The 15,686-nt window shown below is 32.6% G+C and overlaps 1 long non-coding RNA gene across 1 annotated transcript in view; it reads right to left on the reverse strand.

Annotated features, from left to right (window-relative positions):
• Positions 1 to 3,710: 3,710 nt before the first annotated feature.
• Positions 3,711 to 15,686, reverse strand: part of LOC110008050 (uncharacterized) — a 38,352-nt gene continuing 26,376 nt past the window's right edge. The window contains exons 2-4 of the long non-coding RNA XR_016055860.1: positions 4,968 to 5,036; positions 4,187 to 4,238; positions 3,711 to 4,079 (exon numbers count right to left, since the gene is read on the reverse strand). This is a non-coding gene — a long non-coding RNA (uncharacterized LOC110008050). The remainder of the gene's footprint in view (positions 4,080 to 4,186; positions 4,239 to 4,967; positions 5,037 to 15,686) is intronic.

The raw sequence follows: 15,686 nt of genomic DNA on the forward strand, positions 1-15,686 counted from the left end.
AATTCAGCGTAACGCTTCCTCCTTCTTATTTGATATTTCAGATGTCTGTAACGATGGCAACGGGTTACGGACCCCGACCCGGACCCGGACTCGAACCAAAAAATGTAGTGTGGGACGGTGGGACCTAAACCCAACCAAAAATCAAAATGTATTTAACTATATTTAAATATATTTCAGATATTGAGACCCGAAAAGTATTGCTCTACCCGGAACCAGACCTACCAGGTATAATTTTTGGACCCATAAAATATTTGGGTCCAAGATTTGGACCTAGACCCAACCCTCTGAGTACAATTTTTAGATCCGTACCTGGACCTAGATTGAGTCTACCCCTTAAGTCTGGGTCCATTGTCACCCCTTGAGATGATATGCTCTTCATTTCTTAAAGACGAGTGGAACTTAAGCATTTTCCACTAATTTTAGAAAATAAATTGTGCTATAAAATTTATGGACACAATTTCTACGAGTCTATGTAGAAATGAGTCACCTCTTAAATATCTATTTTTGAGATGGATTTCTTAGCCTAATTTTTTAGGACAGGCATGTAATCTGTAATATGGAAATCATGAATATGAAAAAATAAATAAATTTTGAAAATTAAAAATAGTAGTTCTATTAAGAAAACTATTTGGACCATTAGTTTCAATTGTTTTCAGAAGGACCACCTATTTGCGTCCATCTTGAAGGTGAATGCTTTATATCCGGGGGACCACAAATGTAGAAATGTGGTCCCTGCCGCATGAAATTTTTTTCCAAAATTTATTGATAGAAAAAGTTTATATAATGTTGGCACTTAAAATATAGAACTAAATGTAGAATTAAGGTGCACCTTTAAAATCCTTTGAAAAAGTCTATTTTGATATTGAAAACATATCTAATTGATCATCTCAACATCAAGTTGATAGCTAAGGAGACAAAAAAGAGATTTCAAATCCTAAAAATAATGCATCTTACCACACATTATTTGAACCATCTATTTTTAAGATTTTCATGTGTTTGTACATATGCTTGATTTGGACCCTTTTTTAGTTTATAATTTTATGATTAGAGATAGAAATAGATTCTTGCACCATCCTAAAAATTTTCGATACCAAAATTGTATCTCATGACAATTTGGAGATGCATTTACTTTGATTTTTTAAGGTTGCAACCCTATACAACCCACAACCTTTATTAATTCACTTTCTCGTTTGTATTTTATATGTATAATTTGTAATATGACGCTTACATACTTTGTAACTTTGTATAGCCTAGTTTAGGAAACCATGGGTATGTTTGGCATAAGGGATGGAAGAACTCATTCTAGATCTTTTAGCTCGAATGGAGTGTATGCACAATTTGGGACTAGAGGTGGCAATGGACCCGATCAGACCCAGGACCCAACGGGTAGACCGGACCTCAAGTCTGGGTATGGGTCCAAAGTTTGGACCCGAAAAGGTCGGGTCCGGATCTAAAAGTTGGACCTGAATACTATTCGGGTCTAAATCCATGTCCAATCGAACCTTACCCATTGCCACTCCTATTTGGGACCTAATGGGGATATGCAAAACCAGGATTTGGGGCCTCAAAATGCGTCCAAACAGCCTAGCTTATCGTAGATCTTGGATATATGTTAAAACAGTTTTTGTATATATAAGGACCCGAACTACCCATTAAATTCTAAGATTATTTCTTTAAACCAAACAGAAGCAACTACATCCCTATTAAATTTAGTTATACAAAATTTGTGCAAACTTCATATTATAGAGCTGTACAAAAAATGAAAATGAGAAAATGAATGAATAAATCATAGAGTATTGTATTTATGACCTAAGGTTAATGGAAGTGGTTACATAATTTTCCCCCACACCACTGAGAAATCAGGAGGTCCGAAAAAATCTATTTTCTATAAAATACATTTCTTGCAAAATTGATTTTCTAGAAAATATATTTTCAATTGTTAACCATTTTGATGCACCCTTCCATAAACTTAGATACATTGGCCCTTAAAACCGATTGAAATTTTCACCTAAATTAGTGGTAAAAAGATCATCAAGCATAACCCTACTAAACTTAAGCTCTAGGAATATGAGACTAGGGGTGGGAAATGGTTGACCTGTTACCCCATCAGTTGGCCCGACCAGGTCTAGGTCTAGACCTAGATAATGGATCTGGCAGGTGGGGTCTAGATCTACTAAACTTTGATCGGGCTAGGGTCGAGCCATGTTCAACTCGGTCCCTATGGGATCGAGTCCAAGGCAAGGTCAACCCAACCCGACCCAACATTTATATAATAAGTACATGATATATATAAATTAATAGTTATCACAATATATAACTATATTTATCCCAAACCGGGTTGGGTCTGGGTCTAAGTTGGACCTCGTCAGGTTGGGTCTGCGTTAACAGCCCCACTCGAGAAGGGGCGCTGAGAGAGAAAGTGTGTGTGTGAGTGTGTTTTAAGTAAGTAAGGCTTTAGCTCCGTGAAGGAAAACTAATGGGGAAAAAGACTTCAGCGAATTCAAGGAAATACATTTATCTGATTTTCTATTTTGGCCTCAAAATAAAGAAAACGATTTTCTACCAGATATAAAAAAATTCCATCCTAGATTATCATCATCATCATCGCCTTGATCTTGGACCCAAATACCAAAAATAAACAATTTCCCTACAATACCATTTCCTACTAATCTTTTTCCCATAGATCCAAAAGTCCTACAATGCCATTTCCTACTAATCTTTTTCCCAGATATCCAAAGGTGTATGTCGGATGTCATATTTATTTCCATTGAGTTTTTTGAGATTTCAAGTACATTGTACTATATTCTTGTAAAGAGGCTACATCTCGTCGAGAAGCTACTATTTGGCGTTCTTGTCCGCTAGATTTTATTTGCTTTGCTTTGCTTTAACTCATAATCTGGCACATGTACCCAGTTGTAAAGTAATGAGCTGTAAACTTTATATTTTTACTTATTAATAAAAAATAGGTAAAAGGCCTTCTCCCCAACTAACTTACCAAAAAAAAAAAAAAACAGTTCTACCGTATAAAATTGAGGGATATGCCCCTAGATTTTTCAGTGAGAGGTACATATTAGGGTTCTAAATAGGGCAGGCTTGGACCAAGTCATCCCTGACCCTAGTCCCTATAAGGCCAACATAAGCCATGCCAAACCCAAACATGGATGAAGAGGCCTTAGCCCAAGCCCCCTATACATTTTGGAAGAGGCAGAGGTGGGCCAGTCCAAATGCAATAAAAATAAATGAAAGGAGAAAAAAAGAAAAAAGAAAAAAAGGCAAGATAGGTCAGCCCGGTTGTGGACCTGGCCCACACCCAACCTAGCCATGTCCTCAGGCCATAATGGCCCAACACTCAAGAGACATCTTGTAGCCCAAGCCTTATTTTTTTCTAGGCCGAGCCAGGCCAACCAGCCCTAGCTTGCAACTCATTATCTTCTTTTTCCAATAGGAGATGGGTGAGACACTTGTCTCAATGTGCTCTCTCTCTCTCTCTCTCTACGTGGACCTAGAACGATCAATATTTCTACAATTTTCATCTCATTGTGATCTCTCGTGTGAGACATGAGATACTTGTCTCGAGCTCTCGCTTTATGTAGGGCTTAAAACGATCCCTCACATGTTCATAGACAGGCAGAGAGGGTCCCCTTCACATATTCATTAGAAAGAAAGGGGGTCCCATAAGACTCTGAGCCAAAGGTAATAAGCAATAATATACAACAAAGGTTTGCCACATCTTATCATGAATTCTGAACAACACGACCCCAATTAATTGGGATAAAACTTGGGCGATAATGATGATTCAACAAAAAAAATCTCGACGAAGAAAGGAGTGCGGATGGGGAACTCTCATAAGGCTCATTTCAAATGCATCTCAATTACCCATTCACATTTGAGAAATCCCAACTGTCGATTCATAAACCACCATGGGAGAAATTATCAAACTCTTGCACAAAATTCATCACTGCCAAAGAAATGTAAGTCCTTAGGAGGCCCTCTCCTGAGCTTTTCTTGGAGTTCCAAACTCTTTGGAAGAACAATCTCAACTCACATCCTGAAAATGCAAAATATCTTTGCAACACCATCTACTTCCACAAAACCCACATTCATATAATTAACATTAGTTATCAAATACATACCTAAATGATCATCCAATCTCTTTTAACAAATGTAGGGAGAATACAGTACGTACCATTGCAGCATAGGCATCCACTCGGCCCTTTCCAGCGGACCTGTTTATCCCCCTAAAAACAAGGACTAACTAGTCAACATCATGATGACAACGGTGATGATAAATGTGTGGCAGTCAAGCAATGTAGATCACCAGAGATTGATTACCAAACTATGAATTGTAGGTGAACACAACAATAGAGAGAGAGAGAGAGAGAGAGAGAGAGAGAGAGAGATTGTACCCATTCAGGTGATATATGTTAAACAAAGAATGTAAATAGTCGGTGTAAGCCATTTAGTAACAAGCAAAGACCTAAGGTACTAATCATTTCTAAAAAATGGGAAGAACTTAAGACATCACAGACAGTAAGGACTGGCATCTAATTGCAAAGAAAATTACGAGAGATAGGAAAGAAGTTTTGAGAAGAATGACATCTGTGGATAAATGCAAATTTATGCATGACTTGCTTAATTTAGAAATATGCCAATTTTTTTCATATCCTCATCATCCAAGACTTATCCCAATTATTAAATAATTCTAATAAATATCTTATAAATCCTTATCATTATCAGAGTCTTTTTCTCAACTATTTGGGATCGGCTAAGGACTCATATAAAGTTTTGGCAAAATTTTATGTTAGCTGCTACCTAACACAAACCACCTCCTTTTTGGGGCTTGGGACAGGTTAAGGGAAAGTTTAAGGACCTCACCCTTGTTAGACCAACATATATTCTATAAACCTAAAATGTTAAGTTTTTTAAACAAGGGAGAACAACGTAATCTAATTACAAACAGTTATTACATATCAATCATCAAATCCAGAGCCTCCTGTGATGTCCCATGTTCATCTTGCAAATATACTCTCCAACCCCTGTGAACAAAGAGAGGAGGTTATAAATAAATATAGTCATATAGATCATGATGGTCAGATGAAATGAGAACACTGAAGGAGAAAGGTATGAGACACACCAAAACAGAATGTGAACCTCACTAGTGGGTTCCATTGTAACTCCATTCATGCATCATTAATTTGAATATACAAACCCAGAGGACAATATAGCACGCTTTTAAATAAAAAAAAGGGGTACGCTAAGAATACCGTAATCGAGTTGAGTGGAGTATGGTATACTGTAATCCAAAGGAGCATCTCAAGTCCTTTATTGGTAGCAGACAATGGATACGAGCCATACTAGGGATTACTACATGCAATTAAAGTCCAATCTCAGTGGATGCCCCTCCTGAGGTACTAGGTGTGATACTCCATTTGATTATGATAAAGATTTTAGTTTAAGTATATGTCAAAACTTTTAACAAATAATAATTGTTAATGGAAACAGAGTATGATAAAATCTCTAGTATAAGTAGATGTCTAAATTTTTAATAAATTATAGATTCTTACATAACTGAGATCAATCACATCCTTGCTTGTTGATGGTATGTGACTTGAAAGATGACTAGTTGCAAACTGCATTTCATCACAAAGACGTATCATTGTTGTTCATCTTCTCCTAGTGCCTGGAAAAATAAATGTATGTTCCTTCCAGCTAAGGATTTAAGTTTGACTTTCAAGAATTCATTAGGAGATCAGATTAAGAAGATTTTCAAGACACAGATTTCCAAATACTTTGTCTAAAATGAAAAGTATACTACAATCCATTATACTTTGGAAAACCATACTCCAATGGGTCCAACCATTGTCCATTGAAATGAGGGTAAATGATAAAAGAACAAAGATTGGAAAAGACAACACAAGGAATGGGCCAAATGGTGGACCCCACTCTCTCCATCACCATCTGCCATTTCAAATGAAAGAAATGACCAGAATGGACAATGAATTTTCAATGTTAGTGGAATTAGAGGGTATTTTCCCATAGAAATATGTGCTCGAATATATAATAAATGACTATAAGATCAGGGTCATACTGAGGAAAACGATAATCTAGCAGTAATCTTCTGTTTTAGGCGTCGGCAAGAGTTTTTCTATATATATATATATATATATATATATATATATATATATATATATATATATATATATATATATATATATATATATATATATATATATATATGTGTGTGTGTGTGTGTGTGTGTGTGTGTGTGTGTGTGTGTGTGTGTGTGTGTGTGTGTGTGTGTGTGTGTGGTCATATGGATCTGGTTTCTATAAGGTTGCAACTTTAAACAATTCAATTAAATTTTATCATAAAATGTAATTTCGATGTAAAACATTCTTAGGATTATCTGAAAATCTATTTTCATATTTAATTATAAAATTTTAAACTCCAAAAATGGTTAAAATCAAGTAGATCTATAAACATATGAAAATCTTGAAAATGAACCGTCTAGATAATTGTTACAAGATGCCCTATTTTAGGGACTTAAAATCTTTTTTTTCTATTTTTTCATACTCATATATCTCGATGTCAAGATGACCAATTAGAAAGTTTTTCATTATTAAAACAACATTTTCCGATTGATTTTTGAAGTGCATCTTTAATTCTACATTTTAAGGTTGCAACCTTCTAAACTTTTTTCAAAATATATTAATGTTATTCGTAAAATAGCTGCTCCATGACGCCAAACTCTCTCCAAAGTCTAGGAAATTCTTGTTATTCTTTAATGCTATTGTTTTCTAATACAATGAAATCATTTATGGGTGGTTTGGATACTAGGGTATACAAAGCCACGTTTTTGTAACCAAGAAAAAGAGTACACAAAAAAAAAATATTGGGTTATTCAAAATATGACTTCATGTAAGCATGAAAGAGAGAATATAATATAATACAAATGATGATAATACTATTTTCACACGCCGGAACTGCCCACTTTATTAAATACAATTAATTCTACCAAAACATCCCCATAAATTAGATAGAGGAATTTCTTCAAATTTTAAATTTTAGAGAGAGAAAGTATCCTAAAATTTTAGAAAGGGAAACTCTATCAAATTTAAGAGAGAGAAACTACTAAAATATTTTAGAGAGAGAAATTATCTCAAAGTTTTTTAAAGAGATAAATTATATCAAATTTCAAGTTTTAGAGAGAGAAATTATCTTAAAACTTTAGAGAGAGACTATATAAAATTTCATAAAGATAGATTATTTGAAAATTTTTAGAGAGAAATTATATCAAATTTTAAGTTTAAGATATATAAAATATGTTAAAATTCTACAGAGAAACTATATAATATTTTAGAAAGATAAACTACCCAAAATGTTTTAGAGAGATAAACTATCTCAAGTATTTTAGAGAGAGAAACTATATCAAATTTCAAGTTTTAGAGAGAAAATGTTTCTTAACATTTTAGAAAGAAAAACTATATCACATTTTAGAGAGAAAAATTACCTAAAAATTTTTAGAGAGATAAACTATTTCAAATTTTTAGAGAGAGAGAGCAAAAATATGTCAAATTTTAAATTTTAGATAGAGGGTATTTTAAAATTTTAGAGAGAGAAACTATATCAAATTTTAGAGAGAGAAACTACCCGAAATGTTTTAGAGAGAAAAACTATCTCAAACTTTTAGAGAGAAATTATCTCAAATTTCGAAGTTTTAGAGAGAAAATGTATATTAAAATTTTAGAGAGCGAAACTATATTAAATTTTGGCCCTTAATAGATCAGAATAGAGAACTAGGATTCATGTAGCCAACCCTAATTAATTAGAAAAATGCTAAAATGATGATGAAACTATATCAAATTTGAGAGAGAGAAATTACTTGATAATTTGGAGAGAGAAAATATCTAAAAACTTTTAGAGATAAATTATCTGAAAATTTTTAGAGAGGAAAACTATCTCAAATTTTCAAATTTTACAGAGAGAGTATCTTAATTTTTTAGAGAGAGAAACTATATCAAATTTGAGACAGAGAGAGACTATCCGAAAAATTTTAGAGAGAGAAACTATCTCAAAATTTTAGAGAGAAAAACTATATCAAATTTGAGACAGAGAGAGACTATCCGAAAAAATTTAGAGAGAGAAACTATATCAAAATTTTAGAGAGATAAACCATCTCAAATTTAAAATTTTAAAAAGATAAACTATCTTAAATATTTAGAGTGAAAATGCCTAAATTTTTAGAGAGAAAAACTGTCTCAAAATTTTTGGAGAGAGAAATTATCTCAAATTTGATGCTTGAGAGAGATAGATTATCTTAAAATTTTAAAGAGAGAAAGTATTTCAAATTTTAGAGAGAAAATTAATTAAATTGTTTTAATGAGAAGCTATCTCAATTTTTTTGGAGAGATAAACTTTATCAAATTTTAAGTTTTAGGAAGACACTATATTAAAATTTAGAGAGAGAAACAACTTGAAACTTTTTAGATATAGAAGTATCTCAAAAATTTTAGAGAGAGAGTACATCAAATTTCAGGTTTTAGAGGGTGAAAGTATTTTAAAAGTTTAGAGAGTCAAACTATAACAAATTTTAAAGAGAGAAATTACCTAAAATGTTTTATAGAGAGAAGCTATCTCAAAATTTTGAGAGAAACTGTATCAATTTTAAGTTTTAGAGAGGGAAAGTATCTCAAAATTTTAGTGAGAGAAACTATATCAAATTTTAGGGAGAGAAACTACCTGAAAATTTTTAGATATAGAAACTATCTCAAATTTTTTGGAGAGAGAAATTCTCAACTACCTGAAATTTAAAATTTTTAGAGAGAGAAATTATCTCAAAATTTTTTTAAAAGTGAAACTATATGAAATTGTAATTTTTAGAGACAAAAAGTATCTCAAAATTTTAAATTTAATATATTCTCTCTCTGTGTGCAATAGTAAATCAGGTTTTACAAAATTTGATCCAAACATGAGATTTGCATGGGTACCATTCAAAGCCATCCAAACAAATTCTGCTTGAGTGACCAGGTTTTAACATCTCAAGTATTCATAATAAGGTTTTGATTCAACCTTGGTTTGTTAACCCATCGAGCCAAACGAGGCCTAAATAGATCAGCAAAGATTTAACTACAAGAAAATATTATTATTCTTTTTATAATACACTAGTTTCTTGATTCCCCCGGTCTAGTTACTTTCAAACGTCCTCGTTTGGGCATTCATGATGATCTAGATTGCTTGTTTCGATGGGAAGGTCCATGTTTTGAAGCCCAAGAACTTCCAATTTGGATGGGAATCAGCTGGAACGGAATTGAATACGGGATGTATGGGCCAATCCAGTTCCCCTTAAAATCTCCTTTCTATATATATATATATATATATATATATATATATATATATATTAGTTTATATAATAAATTTTTTAGATGCTTTTCAATCCCACCTAATAAATTTCTATTTTATTTTTGTATTTTATTTTATTTATTTTTTATATTTTTTAGATTATTAATTCAAACTGATCCATATCTGATTTGCATCATTGATGCAAAACGGATTTATAGGTGACCATTCCCCCCCATAGACCTGGATTTCATCGCACACTAGAAACATATTTTGCGATGCCCCACACTCGTATATGATGCGGCCTCAAATCTCATTGGAGTAGAGTTTGTATTTGAAAAGTTGCAAATCTAATACCACAATTTCATCAATCATAGATTAAAAAAAACAAGAAGTTGGATTGTAAAATGGAAATTTGTTTTATGCGGGGCTGGACGGTCCAGATGTATAAAGTCTCTATCTTAAAGATGGATGCAAATAGGTGGTCCATCTAAAAACAAATGGAACTAATCGGTCCAAATGTTTTCTTCATATAATTATTATTTCTAGTTTTAAAATATTTTCTTTTTTCATATTCGTGATCTCCATGTTAAAAATTATATATTTTTTAAAATTAGGATCAAATTATACGTAAAAAATATATTTATTGTCAAGCCTGCATTTCTACAGTATACGGGATGGCCGTATAGAAACCGTGCCCTTTTAAAATATATTGAAATACATCTATTTGGATTATTCACTTCATACATTGACCTACTCGATTGATCTGTACCATTTTTTTGGCTTCAAATTCTATAGAGATGAAAATAGATTAGTAACCAAAATGTACATTTTCAATGAAGTTTTGCGATGCTGTTTTACCAAAAACTGAAACTACATCCAACACAATCGCGACGCTTGCCCCCATCGACAATGCACACCTCACCTTTCCACCGTAATTGAAATTTGCCATGTGAATTTTTTTTTTTTTTGGAATGTTTGTCCATGTCAATGGTCCTCTCCCCCCCCTCACCCCCCCCTCACCCCCCCCTTCTCTCTCTCTCTCGTGCGCATTAGCTAAATAAATCGATGACAATATGGCATGAGATAGAAAACCACAAAAAAAATAAAAAAATAAAAATAAAGATATGGATGAAGTATTCAATATCCTAATTATTTTCAAATAGTTTTTCTTTCTTTTGCACAAATTTAAAATAGCTAGTCAAATTACATGTCATTTTGGGTTTCACAATTTTTCGAATCAAACTATGGTGAAATTTAAATTGTTTAAATTATTGGTGTGATTTCACAAATTTGCAAAAGAACAAAAAAAAAAAATAGGACAGGCTAGCATTAAATAAAAAATCAAATTAAAAAATACATCAAACGCACAACTTTATATAACATAAATACTTTTAGAAGGACCCCAGAACTAAGAGTGTTTAGAGTGTCATAATTGTAGTAAATCGTCCTAGGTTTGAATATCATCATCATTGTCAAAGCCTTTTATCAACTAATTGAGGTCGGCTACATGAATCTTGGTTTGTCGTTCTGCTCTATTAAAGGTCATACCCTCAATAACGTCATAGGTCCCCATATCTTTTCTCACTACCTCCAACCCTGTCCTTTTGGGCCTACCCATGTCCTTGTTTAGCCCTCCACTTGAACTAACTCGCACCTCCTAACAAGTGTGTTACTGGGTTTGCGCCACACATGGCCAGCCCACCTAAGTCTACTCTCTCTCATCTTATCACCTATTGGTGCCACAATTAAATTTTTTCAAATGTACTCATTTCAAATTTTATCCCTTATTGTCTTGCTACTCATCCATCTCAACATTATTATCTTTGCTACACTAATTCTACGGGTATATTAATTTTGACCATCAAACATTATGCCCCATAGAGTAAAGTTGGTCTCACGACTGTTTTATAAAGCTTGTCCTTCAGCTTCATTGGTATATGGAGATCACATAAAATTTTGATTGCACATCTCCACTTCGCCTACCCAATTGTAATTCTATATGCAACATCTTCTTCAATCTCTCAATTTTCCTAGATTATAGACCCAACATATCGAAAGTGTGCTCTTTTTCGTATTTCCTAGCTATCAATCTTAATTACTTCCTTGTCTCTACTCTTATATTACTAAATTTGCATTCCATATACTCTGTCTTATTATGGCTAATTTTAAAACCTCTAGATTCGAGAGCATCCCTCCCACGTTCTAATTTTGTATTGACGTCGTTTCGGATCTCATCAATCACGGTACCTCATCTTGTAGGTGCCTAGTTAAATCGTCTATAACTAAGACAAAAAGTTATTGGCTCAATGCCGACCCCTAATGTACAATTATTGTCACTAAAAACTCGTCTCTCCACTAGTTCATAAACTAGTTAGCGTTCCATCGTATATATTTCTCACCAAGTCGATGTTTTGTCTAAAGACTCATTTCTTTTCCAAAATTAAATATCGATGTACTATATCATAAGCTTCCTCTAAATGAATAAAGATCATGTGGAAGTCATTTTAGCCCTAAATTTCTCAATCAGTTGCGTAAGTAGAAAAATAGCCTCGGTTGTTGACCTTCCTAACATAAAACCGAATTGGTTTTCTAATACACTCATTTTATACCTTAGTCATTGCTCAATCACTCTCAACTAGAGCTTCGTAGTGTGGTGTAGAAGTTTGATCTTTGTTTTTTTCTTTTTCAACACCCACTAAATCAAATATCGAGGTACACTATCATAAAAATTTTCTAAATCAATAAAGACCATGTGGAGGTCTTTTCCCTTCACTCTAAACTTCTCATTCAGTTGCCTAAGTAGGAAAATAGCCTTGATTATTGACCTCCTTCGTATAAAACTGAATTAATTTTTTGATACACTTGTTTTATGCCTTAGTCATTGTTTAATCACTCTCTCTTAGAGCTTCATAGTGTGACTCATAAATTTGATCCCTCGATAGTTTGCACAATTCTATATGTTTCTTCTGTTCTTGTAAATAGATACCACAATACTTTTACTCTATTCGTCTGGCATTATTTTTTTTCTCAACACCTTGTTGAACAATTTGGTCAACCAATCAGTGTCAATCTTCCCTATGTAATTTCAAACTTCTATTAGGACACCATATGGTCCTAAAGCTTTTCCTATCTTCATCATTTTCAAAACTTCATTCACTTCCAATATCCTAATTCTATAAATGTATGTGACTTTCGTCATCATTTATGTTAATGGTTTCGTCTACTGATATGTTCTCATTGTGCTCATTATTTAATAAGTTTTTAAATAAAGTTTCCACCTCTTGTTGACCTCTTCATCTTTCACCAAGACCCTTTGATCATCACTCTTAATATATTTAATATAATCTAGATTTTTACATTTTTTCTCTCTCATATTTGCTAATTTGAAGACATTTTTTCACCTTTTCTTGCTCCCTGTTTAATGTATAGATTATTATATGCCTTAAGTTTAGCTTTACTTACTATTTATTTTAACATTTTTCTTAGTATTTTTACATTCTTATAAGTTTTGATCATTTCTATTACACTGTTAAGTTTTATAAGATAATCGTTTTTCGGTAATGGCCTTCTGAGCCTCATCACTCCACCAAAAATTTTCCTTCTAAGAATTTTTTTTCCCTCTAGATTATCTTAAAAAAAAAATTTGTACCTTTCTTAGTACAACCAGCCAATCTCATTGCACATAACATTGACCTCATGTTCCAAGTTTCAACTTCCTTCTTTAACAAATATATCCCTAAATAAGTATAGTTTCTCATTTTTTTAAATTCTATCACCTAGTTCTTAGACACCTATTAATTTAACATATTCTCTTCCATGCCTTTATGCAGATGTCCATAATAACGAGTCTATGTTGGGTAGTTAAACTCTCTCCAAAGATAACCTTGCGGTCTTTATATGATGATCGATCTAACTTCTTAATTAGGAAGAAGTCTATTTGGCTTTTATGTGATCCACTTTTATAGGTTATTAAATGTTTATCTCATTTTCTAAAGTAAGTGTTTACTGTTGCTAGGTCGTAGGCCATATCAAAATCTAGACTAGCCTCACCCATCTCATTTCTTTCACCAAACCCATATCTCTCATGCACCCTTTCATATTCTCTACTATAATTCCCTACATGAATATTTAAGTCCCCTCGTAAAAAGGTTATCTCTCTATTTGGTGTATATTGGACTATTCCATCCATGTCCTGTCTCTTAATTCAATCCTCTAATCCTACTTGTGGTGCATAAGCACTAATTACTTATCTCTTCCCCTAATTCAAGTCTAATTAATAGGAGCTCATCACTTATTCTCTTGATATTAATTACTTTATCTTTTAAGTCTTTGTCTATTATTATGCTTACTCCATTTCTATTATTATTCTTTCATGTATAGTAAAGTTCATACCTTTCTATTTCTTTAGCTTTTCTCCTTTCCATTTAGTTTCTTGTAGACAGGCTATGAATATTCTCATTTGTTTCATTGTATCCACTAATTCATACTCTTATCTATAAGTGTTCCTACATTCCTTGTGGTTATATGAATCCTATTATCTTGGACAAACTTCTTTACTGACACTTGTCAAGAATTTTACGATAACCCTTGCCTATTTTTTACATCAACAGGGGGCGGCACTAAGATGCATCGCTTCTGGGGAACACCGTAGCTAACCATTGCTCATTCATCATTGTTCCCATGTTCTAATACAGTGCGTCTCTTATGAGAAACGCACTAGCATAAACATATATTGTAGGTTCAGGATTCATGATAAGTTTTGGCAAAATTTTACATTGGCTACCTACTTAAAACAACCTAGCTCCTTTACCCATGTATAGGTTGGGTTAAGAGAAAGTTTAAGGTCCTCACCCTTTTTAGATCACCGGTTTGAATATACATATTTAAAAAAATCATAAAAATAAGAATGCAACAAAAAAAAAATGAGATCACAAAAAATAAAGCAATGCAGTTGACCAACATTGCCAAGGGACTCGGTCCTTGGCCGAGGCAAGTTAATTGGCCGTCTAAGAGACTTGGCCAATTCCTATATACGGTGAAGTAGCCCTAGAAAATCTCAAAACAATAAAAAATGGAAAAACAAAATAAAGGTAGTAAAAGTAAAATAAAACAAAAAGAAACCTTAAATGTTTAAAAAAGTATGGAAAAAATGGATTTTAAAATTTTGATATATAGTTGGTAATTTTCAAAGATCTAAAAAATAAAAGAAAATATAAACCATGGATTATGGCAAAAAAAAACTCAACAATGTAGGCCAAAAGCATCCAAATCATATACAAAAAGTTTATACAATGTATCGATATTTTTGTTTAAATTTTGGAGTTTTTTAATTTTTTATGTTCAAGATAACTCAGCCTCGCCCTATCACCTAATTCTTGTGACAATGCAGTAGACAAATTCTCATCTTTGACTTAATGAAGTCAATAAATATTCAGAAATTAAGTAGACAACCTCTCAGTTACTTTTCTAGGTTTGTCTTAAGTAGTATTTATTATGCAGTATTGTTTAAGTACACAATAAACAATTTACTTTTGGTACAAAAAGATCACAATTACTTATAGCCATATGATGTAAAATCTGATAGTTTAACTATGTCACGAAGTTCAAGAAAATTTATTGTGAATTTTGATCTTAATCAATAAAATAAATATAGTCACTCAATGGTCAAATCCAATGGTCAAGATTAATTGTGACCACCTTATAGTAAAAGTAAATAGTATCATTGTATACTTTTCCTGTTTAAACGATTTCAAGAATTCAAGTTTCACTCTATCACTCGTCGATTGTTGGAGATTTTAAAGGTAATCCTAGAATTCTTTAGCAAAATTTTTACCATGTTCATTTATTTTTAAAAGGAAAATTGTTTCATAAGTCAGTGTGCACAAAAGCTCGCTGACATTAACTAAAGAGTATCATCTATAAATAAGATATGGACAGTGCATAAAAAGTACTAAAAAAATTATATTTTTAATTTTACAAAAATTATGTTTCTTTACATATTTATAATAATCTTGGCCTAGAATTTACAAAAAGAACTTAGAAAAAAAAAGTCATTTAAAATAAATTTTAGTGGGGGGGTCGCATATGTACATATGAGTCCGCCAACTCATACAAACCCCATTTGTCTACTTTTCTTTTGACAGTCAAATTTACAACTTTTTAATAATATTGCGGCCATTGAAAATCTGAAGTTTTTAGGTGGAACTCATGAAATAAGAGAGAGACAGAATCTTGTGCTCCAAAGTCCGACAAATACACACACGTCACATTATTTCTCTTATTTATTCCCTAAGGCAGAGGGGCAATCGCCATTAATATTTTTTATATGTATTTCCAAGTTACTCCTA

Source organism: Amborella trichopoda, chromosome 5 (assembly GCF_054954075.1).
Source record: "Amborella trichopoda isolate Santa Cruz 75 chromosome 5, AtrichopodaSantaCruz75HAP2 v2.0, whole genome shotgun sequence".
NCBI lineage: Eukaryota > Viridiplantae > Streptophyta > Magnoliopsida > Amborellales > Amborellaceae > Amborella > Amborella trichopoda.